The sequence below is a fragment of the Drosophila innubila genome (assembly GCF_004354385.1).
Source record: "Drosophila innubila isolate TH190305 chromosome 2R unlocalized genomic scaffold, UK_Dinn_1.0 1_C_2R, whole genome shotgun sequence".
In the NCBI taxonomy this organism is placed as follows: domain Eukaryota; kingdom Metazoa; phylum Arthropoda; class Insecta; order Diptera; family Drosophilidae; genus Drosophila; species Drosophila innubila.
In genome coordinates, this window is record NW_022995374.1 from 16,669,519 (window position 1) to 16,681,835 (window position 12,317).

The window sequence follows — 12,317 nt, forward strand, 5'->3', positions numbered from 1 at the left end:
AGTTCAGTTCGTTAGCTCAACTTGGGAGCTACGCCCTAATTCCAGCTATTTTTTAACAGCCTGCTTTTCTTTTTGTCCTCCTTTCGAATTTTTCAAGTGATTTAGTGCAATTAGTATAATTAACACAGCGCGTAAGATGAGACTAAGGCGACATTTGACAATGAAATGTACGCCACATGTCTTTAACCAAGTTGTACTGAACCTGAAACTGAAACCCCGAAATGAGAACCCATAGGATGGATGCTTAAGCCGACATGTGTTGCCGCCTTAAGTACCAAAATGATTCCCCGGAAAGAGATTCCTTCAAACTCAGTATGAACTGTTGAAAAAAAAATCACTTATAATTATTCACTTTCCCACTGAGCGAAGGATGCGCTCTGTAAACTGAGTGCTATAAAAATTTTACAAAAAAATAACCCTTTGAAAGCATGAATAGGATGTACTATATAGGATAATTAATTATATGTGAAGTTGTGATTATTTGTATAGAGAAACATATTAATATTATTATATATTATATATTAATTATATCTTTCATAAAGATTACACTTTCAACTCTTTAAAATGTTCTTCCAACAATAATATCCTGCATGTGTACCAAGTTTTATAAAAATTGTAGAACTAGTTAATGAGTTCGTACAGACCTCCCTCAATGCCTGGCACATTGCGTGACAAAAGGCAACTTTAAGCTTGAGAGAGCTTCACAAAATGCAACTGAAAAATTGAATTCATTTGAAATTCTGAGAGATGCCCCAAGTTGCAAGAGTAATGATGTCGTGAGGCTACAAATAGTAAAAACATTTTAAGAAGGCCACTCGTTGAGCTGACTGTACAAACAATTGGATAATTGGAAGTGCTGTCCGATACGTTGGTAGCTTGTCATTAAATAGTTGAGCAAATTGCAAGTCAAGTGAGACGTGAGTCAGGCGGAGCAAGTGGCTCATGTTGTGGCATGTGGAACGCAAGTTTCCTGTGCGTCACAAAAGTCAACACTTTAGTGCAATTCTGAGCAATTAACATTGACAGTAAATATGGAATTTGTGCAATGCAATGGCCCAAAAATGCCTACGAGGCAAAAAGCTGGCTCAGGTATCTCTATACTTCACCTGACCACTTGGACTGGCCACATCCTGCAACAAAGTCAACTTCATTTGCAAGTCAACACTGGGATTGGAAGCGGGAAAGAGGGGTAAAGGGATACGACACATCAGCAGCATTCATCAACATTCACAGTGAATGCTACAGGATGTTACAAAATAGTGCAGAGGCTCAAGTAATAAGAAAATGCAGCAGGAGAAAAAATGTATATATTTTTAATAAATATATTAAGCGCAAAATTGTTGCACAAATACAAAAAATAAAATTAAAATCCGTACTACAAATTATTTAAAATGTAAATACTTACAATCCCTCTTCAAAATATTTTGACTACGCCACTGCCAATGGCAAATTCGAAGTTCAGCATAGTTGAAATATCTTTCTTGTTGTTGCTTCTTATAGGCCAGGTTCGTTCTGCCGGCATGCCATGTTTGATTTGCGTTGGCATGGACACGGTGATAGGGGAGTCAAAGAGGGTATGGGATCCGAGCCAGGACGTGTGCGTGCTTGTCAGTGACAACTGGAAATTAGTTTAATAGTCCAACTGTCCAACTGGAAGCAGTTCTATGGCTAAACACACACATTTTGTTGATATTCTTAGTTATGACATTTATTTTTTAGGCACACACAAATTGCTTTCGTTATGCAACGACCCCCTCAACCCACAATACCAATAAATGTGATACGTGCAACTATTAAATTAAGCTAATCATATAGCACATGATGACCATAATCATCGAGTCGACTCTACATTTCCACAGAAAGAAAACGCCCAATGCATTTCCTAGCCCAAAATTACACTTTGATTTCTGACTTAATGATATATGTATTTCTCTAACCACTCGGGGCTTTATTTATAAAATATCAATGAAATGTTTGATGTTATAATTTATTTAATGTTATTGCTTTTTTATTTCAAATGCACTTACGAGTAATAGAAGGTCATGCATATCATACAATGTCTCGAGGACAATCATACATTAAAGACAAATCATTCCTGTTAATTCATAGTCTAAACATTATTATTTTTTGTATTATTTATAGTATATCAATAATAGGGAGTACCACTATTATTCTTACCAAAACACAATCTGCCCTCAGTAAACAGTCAATATTTAATTGTAATACAATAGCTTAGCAACCATAAACAAAATGTCTAATCAAATCAGAGTTAGAAACTGAGGAAATTTAATCGCTTGATAGGCTTACTCCCTCTCTCTCTCTACCCTACATTGTACTACCCCCCGAGGGGACAATCAGCTAACCAATGGAAAAATGAAATGCGCAATGAAAATTTGTGTGACATCAAAAGAATTTCCCAGTTAATAAATCGCATTGACAATTGTACTAGATACGTAGTGCTCTCCATTATAACTGGCATTATGCCAATAAGATGAATGCTAATTTAGTAAATGCAACTGGACAGATATGGGTTGTAAAATGTGTTTCGTTTTTAATCCAATTTGCATATAAAATGACACAAAGCCCGCTAAATGCAACCCTTAATAAGTCACCAGGGGACTCGAACGGCGGTCGAGCACTTGAAAAATATTGTGTAAATCCCAAAAGCAGCCCACAACGCACCACCATCAGCACTGGGAGTTATTTCCACCACTTTACAATTGTCAAGGTTGGGTTTTAACTTATTCTATCCCTCTCCCTCTATATCTCCATCTCAGTCGCAACCATTGTCAACTATAAATATGTCAAAGTTTCTGGTTACCATGGCCCATTGGCTCAACCCTCCCAGCAACAGAAAAAAAAAATAAAAAGTTTAAGTATTGTCAATATTAGTAAATATTAAAAAATTTAGGGTGGCCTGAAAATTTGCTGTTGGGGTTGCTCTGCCTAATGAAATGCTAAATTTCTGTAAGCCGCAAGTATTACAGTATTCCCAAGTTCGTATTACCCTTCTTACATCTCTTTCGGTTCAGACTGCCAATTTTTCACTTTCGTTTCTTTTTGTGATATTGCGACGTGTGTAATTTTTTATTAAAGACATTAGTCAAATAAGTGCATATTCCTATATGCCATACTCGTATTCCTATAGACGATCTGCTTCTCATATAGCGCCCGCTGGGCATTAATCTAAAATGGCAAACGCCCGCGCCGAGGGCCGCCGCACCACCCAATTGCCGAGCCACCGTGTGCGTCATTTGTTACATTTATTATTGTGTTTTTTTTTTTTTTTTTTTGTTATACCCTGGAATAAATGGTATGCAAAAATAAGGGATTTTCCGATCTTATGAAGCATAGACATGCCGTCTGTCTGTGTGAACTCAGAGACTATAAGATCTTGATATACAAAAATTTCTTATATTGCTGCTCAGATAATATATACACGTAATATATCTAAAATTCTTCGTTTTATCATCAAGTACAAATTTTATAACATTCTCATTCAGTAAGTTAAAGCAATGATTTTAATCTAAACAACTCTTATAACATATTAATTTTATATTCAGAAAATTTCTTAAAATTTGGATATGAATTAATGATTACAGGGTATCTTGTAGATGAGTTTATTGTGCAGCTTGTTTCTTTATGTTTTTCAACTAAACGGATTTGGTTACGTGGCACTAGCACTTGCCTGGAGAAAATTAAACTTTTTGCATTGCTTTTGTGCCAAACACAAAAACATTTTATGCACTTATGACACTCGGAACGCCTCCCTTCTGCAACCGAACCACCCGCTAGCCACCCTCTATCCTCTGGCAGCCCTTTTTCTCACTCTACACTGGACTTTTTGTGCGTGGACCGAGCCCAGTTTTTATTGTGTAATCGTAACTCTCTGCTCTATATTGGCTTCATTTTTAGTTACTCAGCTGTTTCACAGTTCTCCCTTTTCGTTCCCTCCCCCATGCAGATCCCATTTTAAGGGCAGTTGCAACAAATGTTGCTAGGGTTAATGTTCCGCCTGGATATATCAGTGTCTGTTTCAGCTTTTCGAGTATTATTGTTGTCACGATTTGCACATATTTCATAAATTCGGGCATATTGCTAATTTGTGCTCTAAATTTGTGCAAATGCGTTTTTATTTGGTTAGGTTACGGGCTTGCTGTTACGGCTTTTTATTGCATTTATTGTTTTCTATTTATCAAATTGGATTTTCAAATGGGATTCACGTTTCAGTTTATATCGGTTTATGCGATTTGCGGTTGCATTTGTGGCATTAACTGTGATTCTCTTGTTGGCAAACATTGATAATCCATGATCAACAGACAAAGCGACTAAGAAATCATCCGGCCAATCTGTTAGTTAAATTGATTTGGTATTTGTTTAATTGAACATTTATGTTTAAGTTTTGAGAAAATAATAATTTGTGCATAAAGTGCTTTCTTTTAATGATTCCTGTCAGTATTTACTAATTTTTTTGTACTTTTTTCTGCTTAGAATATTAGTTCAATTTTACTAATTATTCTTAAATCGATATGGCTTTCCAAAAATTCAAGAACTTTTCTTTTAATTTATTTACTTCTCATTAAAACATTTAATTGAAGAGGTATCAAAGAAAAATCAAATATAACCATAAGTCCTCTACATTTTTGCAATGTAATATTATAAAGAATGTGATTATTTGCGCTGTAGATAGTTCCAGAATTGCAGTATCTAATTCTCTGATTACTACTTGGTTATATTGGAAATTGAGCTGAGTTTTTGATTGTCCAAGGAGGACAAGGGCCAAATTTTTTTTTGCATTGCATATTCTATTTCTTCAGCCACTTTTAATACTACTACTTTTACTACATATAGTACTTTATATCAATATCAGCTTAAGCTACAAGTCCTTAAGTTTTTCCAATCTGAAAAAACAAACCCTTTGGCTCTCAAGACCCCTCACAAAATTCCCCTTAAAGTGGCTGTTGATTTATGCTGCGGAAAACGTTGCCCGTCAACGGATTCTAGGAATACATCGATCTATTGCATTCCATGTAAATGACGGGCCAACGACAGACCGTATTGCAGCCGAGGCAGTTGTCAGTTGTGCTGCGTGTCCTTTGACAGGACAACGGGACTGCAGCCTGCACTTCCTGCACTTCCTGCATTTCCCGCACCTTTTGTGTCTGCCACCACCAGGTCTAGCATTATGTATCTATGTCTACCTCTAGGTTGTGGCTCATTTGACTGCCTGTCACAACAGAATGTTAATGTCCATGGCATATTAATGGTTTTTCGAAATTATCCTTTTGCCACATTCAGAATTTATGCACTTTTACGGGTGGTTTTCATATTGTTATTTTTATTATCATTATTGAGGTTTGGCTTTGTTCGAGTTCAACAGCTGATGACCCTCTATCTCTACCTGGTCAAAGATCTAACCAAAATTTTTTTGGAAACCCTAGAACAATGTTAATCTTCACATCTTGAGCTCTTCAGCCATTTGTCAAAGGGCCCATCAGTTTGTAATTCTATACCCTACCCCTTAACCCCCCACTCCTACCTATTTAAGTGCGTGTTTCCAACACTTTGTTGCAGATTTTGTGCATTTATCATGCATGATGTTGGTCGTCCTCTCGATTTGGAAATTGGAGTTGGAATTGGGATTGGAATCTGGATTGTGATTGCAAAAAGGGGGAACTGGAACGCGTGCCGTGGCATGTGGCTTGGGTTTTAGTATTAAATTGTTTTGCGGTTGCTCTGATAATCAGACAATCGTACTATACATATTATTGGAGTGTTGCTTGAGCCTCTATCGCTTTCTCTCTCTCTTTTTCTTTCGCTCTCACTCTCAACATCCCCAAAAATACGATTTACGTTTGACTATTTACTTAAATTCTTCTTATGTATAATTTAAATGAAATATTTACTACAATTTCCCGCATTTATCAGTGTAACTGGAGACATTTACCAACTAACAGCTGCTTAAGAGGTGCAATAAGTTTTATTTATAGTCTACTTACACTATCATTGTGGTAGTTCCAATTTCTTTTTTTTTAAAGATATATTTTTTAATTTAATAAAATAGTAAGAACATAATTTAAAATATAATTTTTTCCTATTAAAAAAGATCTATATAAAAATGTAAAATCTTTTTTAATAAATATGTATTATCTTTATAAGATGGATACATTTTTCAAAATTTTCCATCACATTCGAGCATTTAATTTTTAGTTCCATGCTTCTATTTCTTAACTTTCATGCTATTTTTTGCCCAACACTTACTCAGTTTATTTGCTTGCTCATTCGATGGCACTTTGCAAATCTGAAGTTATCCAACACTTAAAACTGCAAATGACCCAACATTTATTTGGGCCGAGTGCTCTCTTACCTCAACCGTTATTGATCAAATCTGTTGGCTTGAAGATATATTGCCCCAAACCTTTGCCCACTCATAAAGTACAAACAGAGTCCGGCCAATGCCTATGATAAATTTGGCATTTCCGCTTTGGTAACTAAGACATCGACGGGCAAATAAAGAGAGGGGGAGATCCGGAAGGGTGTCGGGGTCCTTGCAGCTCCCTAAAAAAAGAGAAATAGCTGCAATGCATACGTCATTTAACCCCTTTGCGCCATATTTCATAAGCTGGCCCACTTGGGTTGGTGGGTTCTATGTTTGGGTGCGTCTGCTGTGGGTTTTTTGGTATACTCTACAGAAGGTACTTAAAATATGCTAGCAGTTATGTAACAGCACTAACGGAAACATAAAATATGTTTTTGTTTAAAAAAATATTAAATTAAATGGTTTAAATGCAATTTTAACTTCTCTGATAAAAAGTATATTTTCATTTTACTGCAATTGTGTAACATAATAATTCTGCAGAGTATTTTAATTTTATCAAACGCAAGTAAACAGTTCTTTCTCGATGTTTTTCTTCGTTTTTTCGGTTTGACAAGTGTGCTAAATTTGAGCAGGCCAAAAGGATGCGTCGTCTGCTGCTTTTGCTGTTGCCGTTTCTGTCCTTCGCTTGATAAAATATATGCGAAGGGGGCGGCCCGCATATATAGAGACATTTATTGATAGATAGCAAACGCATCGCTTGAACCCTTTTACATTTGATGAACGTATCGAATTCCCCATATTGCCAAAAGCGGCTAAATTTATGGCTCTTTGATTTATTTTAACTTTTAACACGCCCAAACAAATGCTGCCAATGAGCCACCATATCGAGTGGAGGAAGCCAAAAAAAAAGGGGGCTGAGGGCAGGGGGTGTGTCGAATTTTACTGGGCAGTAATGCTTTTGTTGCCGTCTATAGGGTTGCCACTCTGAACTTTGTCTCACAAATCTTTGTAAAGCTGATTCGAATATTTATGTTCGACTTATTGAATCTATAATTGAATGCAACAAATACTCAATCGGAAATAACTTTGAATGGTAAAGTTTAGGCATAACTTTAACTAGACATAACTCTAACTACATCAATAGATCTGCAACTGTTAATAAAATAATCAATTCAATATTTTATTTATAGAATACATAAAAATACTCACAAATGTAAACTTTGCAATTTTATAAGAAAAGATTTATTTTTTTTCTTACAATTTCACTTTTGAATTATTGTTTATAAAGCTTATTGCCACTTGTAGATCAGATTATATTTGAACCGTGAGGTCTTTAAATATCATACCTGATTTTTTTTCTTCTGGGGTTTCTGCATAATAATGCTGTCTACCTTAAATCATTCAATTGTGAGGCTGCCAAGCATTAACCGCACTTTATTCCTCTATCCATTCTTACTTCTCTTATATACACCCCAATCAGAACTCTATACCATTTGTGTATTACGCTTCATTATGCAGATTTCTTGCCGTTTCGTTGTTATTGTTGTTGTTGTTGTTTTTTTTTCAGGCCGCCTTATTTGTTATTGTTGCATGGCTTGCGGCTTGAAAAAATATTTTTATTTAATTTATTTATGAATGAAGCGTCGGTTGGGTTGCCTTCCATCATGCAAAACTGGGTAGGCTGGCAATAAAGGCAATTGCCACACACGCCACGCCACGCCACGCCTCGCACCACCCTGCACCACATTATGCCACTGTGCAACAACCCACTTCGACCCGCCATGGAATCGTTGGCATTTCAGTTTGCTGGTGCCTACCGCATTGTCACATAGATAAGCCGCGTCTGGCTTAACTCATAAAAAAGTGCCAGCAAAAGGATAATAAAACAACAACAACAACAAGAGCAACAACAGCAAGCAAGGATCTGGCAGCGGGGGCATGCAGCAGGGGCAGGCAAAAGGCAAAATCTGAACGCGTGCGGATTTAAAAATTTCAACAAAAATAAACAGCAAATAGTCATAAAAGGCAGCGCTATGGAAGAGTCGAAAATGGTGGGAAATATCTCCGAGAAAGAACAACGCCTCACACATGACTCCACACAAAAAGAAGCAACAAATAGTGGTTGATCGACTACGAAATTCCCTGTTAACAATTGTTATAATATTTTTAAAATTTATAAATTTTTTATTAAAAATCATGTTGCAACTGTCCACTAATTTATATGTTAGAGTATACAATTAATTGTTTATAACTCATCATCAGTATTTTTAAAACTCATCAAAATCATACCTCCCTTTTCGCATTTTCAATGTGTACAGGGTAAAATAGATATGTACATGTTTCCAAATGGATTTGGTTTGTGCGTTGCTTTCAGTTCAGTTCAATATATAATGACAATAATCAAAAATTCTCAGGCTACCCATTTGGCTTTTGTTATTTGCCGCACGCCGCAGACACAAGAATCGACACCGAGACGAAAGAAATGAATTTAAAAACAATTTGCGGTCGGAACACACAAAAGCAACCATGAGGTAAACCGCAAAGACAACAATTAAGCGTAACAAATGATTATGAATAAACATTTTTCTACTATGCTACAGATACCAACACAAAGTTCCATGTAGATCATCATACGTGTGAGTAGTTGCCCTGAGAAGCGGAACAGCAAAAGGTAAAGTTGCTGGTAATGGAATTCTGGCCGCTGGGCGATTTACTCGCACTTCCCTTTGTGAACTAATCTATGCTGTGATCTTCAACAAGTTGAGACAATCATTTGTTACAACATTTTATGAATGAATGCCAAAAGTATTTCTCATTCACAGCATATTTATGAACTAATCGAAGCTTGTTAGCACGCTAGATCTATAAGATATCATTAAAAAAAAGTATCTAAAAATAAATTAATTTCAATAAAACACTTGTGCAAACGAAACAACAACAAATTCCGGCAACATTAACGATATACACATAAATAAATATGTAGCTGCTCATGACGCAATATTAATAAGTCATTGGTGATCGCAACGTCAACTGCCCGGCTAGCTCAGTCGGTAGAGCATGAGACTCTTAATCTCAGGGTCGTGGGTTCGAGCCCCACGTTGGGCGAAAAGAAATTTTTTATATTTTGAATTTAAAAATGTTATTAATTAAAAATCTTATAAATTTTATTTTATGTAACCAAATTCCGTATTCTGCTTAAAACATACATATATTATGATTTTAAAAAAGCAAAAAACCTATCGATCCTGCCAGGAGTCGAACCTGGAATCTTCTGATCCGTAGTCAGACGCGTTATCCATTGCGCCACAGGACCGTTGTTCAGCTGACAAGCACCAAATCAACAAGAAAGAAAATTGGTTTTATTAGAGCATTTAAACTTTTAAAAGTGTTATCGGTCTGTAAGAAAATCTATTCTCGATTCACTTTCCATTTTCAAGCTATACCAATACCAATTCATGACTAATCAAATATGCTGTGCTGCACCTTCAAGTGAAAGTTGCTTTGTTTAAGCGACCTTCAGCTATTTGCATGCTGCAATAAACACACACTCACACTCACTCTCTCACATACACACACATGCGCATATTTGAAAAATACGCAGCCTGCTATAAAAATGGAGGTGGTCCAGCATAAAGTTTTGGCCCCGTGCCCAGCCGCAGGACAATTTATATTACAAAAACTTCACGCAAAGCTCGTTGGATAAACAAATAGAGCAGACCGCCGATTCCCCTCCCCCTCCCCGTCCACCATTCCATTACACTCTTTCACCATTTTTCTGTTGTTTCTCTCCCTGTGGCCGGCGCCTGTGAAATATTTTCAGCATGCAGTAAAAATTAGAAGAGGGGATAAACAAATACATTTATTACATGAAAATACAACAACAATGACGTCGACATTGGCGTCGCTTTTGTTGCGTCAGTCTCGCCTCCAACCCGTCCTCCCCTTGCCATCCACAGCCCTCGTCAGACAGCCAGAGGCGCAACGCACACACGTGACTTTAAAGCTCATGGGATTACATTCAACGCAGTTTTGTCAGGGATTTTTGGTATGCAAAAAAGCTTAGGAAATTAATGCGCCGAAGGAAATGCATTTAAATTATGTGGCTGAATGGTTGGCTTGAGTTTGGTTTGGGTTTCCAGGGGGAGGGATATCACAGCCGTAGGGAGGGTGTTCCGGAGGTGTCCGTTGTGACAGCCGCAGCCGCAGTCGACCGCCCACTCTTCCAGCCACCCGCATTAATTTATAATTTCACCCAGCGATGGCGCTTAACAAATTTAATGGCGGCTTCACAAATGAATACAAATTGCAATTTGAACTTTGAGTTTTACAATTTTGTAATTAACAGCAAAACATTTTGCATCATAATTCTTGAGGCCTGACAAAAGTATTTTCGAAATTTAATTAAGTTGCATTGGCCACGCCAGATTTGTCCCACGTCTTCTTCCCAAAACAGCAGGACCAACCCTTTTTCGCAAATAAAGTCTTCGTGGGCAAAAGTTTTTTAATGCCTTTTCCAGACGGTGAAACACATAAATTTCCATTGCCCGAGCAAATAAACATTATGCTGCAGTTTTTCTTTCATTATGTTTTACCCTACAAGCTACACTATTCAAAATAATACTTTTTTTTTTAAGTTTTTTGAAACTATATCTAATTCTAAAAAGAATAGAAAATAAAGTTAAGTAAAAAAGTAGTAGAAATAAAGTAGAAATTATAAATGTAATTTTTCTTGAAATTACAAATCTTTTAAGAATTAAAAAATAAGCTAGATCTACCATATAAGGTGAACTGCCATTACTGATAGAAACTATCGTATATAAAATACTAAAATAACAAAGTATATTAAACAGTGTTGGGCAACTTTTAATAATAAGCTATTTAAGTAGGACCATATTATGTTGTATAGTGTAATGATGGTTTATCCTTGCGAGTCCTGTGCGCTGATTTGGCGCACCTTCTGCTGACGTATGACATTGCAGCATCAATTGTTGAGAATACACGTAATAAAATCGTCATAACGAGTCGGAGAGTTCGACGCTGTGAACTTGGGAGAAGGACGGAGGAGTTTGAGACTGAATCCGAGGCTGAGGTTGAGGGCGAGGTCGTTGCTGTTCTTGGTCATTAACGGCGTTAAGCCTCTGATTCCCTTACTCTTCACCGGAAGGATGTCGTGGCTGAGTGACGTGTGTGTTTGCACAACTCACACACACACACACACACACACACACACACACACACACACACACACACACACATACACACACCGCTCACCCAATCCATTTACACCCAGCCAAGCAACAATCCATTCACTCATTCATTCATTCATTCTCTCATTCATCCTTGCAGGCATTGTCATTAGCGTTGCTCGTGTGCCGTTATCCCTTTTTAATAAGGTTTACTCAGCATTTTTTATAGTACACACCGTTATTGTTGTTGTTGTTATATTGTGTGTTTATTATGCGAGATTTGGTTTTTGTTATGTGCAAGCAATTGTGCAAGCAACAGCAACAAAACAACAGAAGTGAACTTTGATTACGCTTGAGGGTCTTAAAGTGCAGTTAACCGAGAGCTTCAACATTCCAACATCAACATAAAACTTGAAAGCCAACAGAAATCAGTTTTAACAGCGTCAAATCAACAATTAATTACCAATTTCAGTTCGATTTCCGATTGCTGTTTAGTATTTTCCCGTAGTAACCATTTGGATGATCGATTGCTGAGAAATTTTCAACGATAAAATTTTGTAATTAATTCCTTCCGCAATTCGGTCACATTGTGCAGTTGCGCTATTTCATCATTATTGACGTTTGCCTGTCATCGATGCTGAAAAGTTAATTTTTGTACAAGTGACAAATGAGTGAAATTTGATTTTTCTGATTATTTTAATGAATAAAATAATAAACTATTATCAGGAATTTTCGGTAAGTACATAATTCTTATAAAATATTTTTTCAACTTTCATCAAACAAAATACAAATCGAATGTGCACGCATTATTT

The 12,317-nt window shown here is 36.6% G+C and overlaps 2 non-coding genes across 2 annotated transcripts; one reads left to right on the forward strand and one right to left on the reverse strand.

Moving 5' to 3' along the window:
• The first annotated feature begins 9,351 nt into the window (after positions 1-9,351).
• Positions 9,352-9,424, forward strand: Trnak-cuu. Its single transcript has one exon. It is a non-coding gene; the product is annotated as a tRNA-Lys (tRNA).
• Positions 9,425-9,559: 135 nt separating this feature from the next.
• On the reverse strand, positions 9,560-9,632 carry Trnar-acg. The gene has a single exon. It is a non-coding gene; the product is annotated as a tRNA-Arg (tRNA).
• Between the last annotated feature and the right edge of the window lie 2,685 nt (positions 9,633-12,317).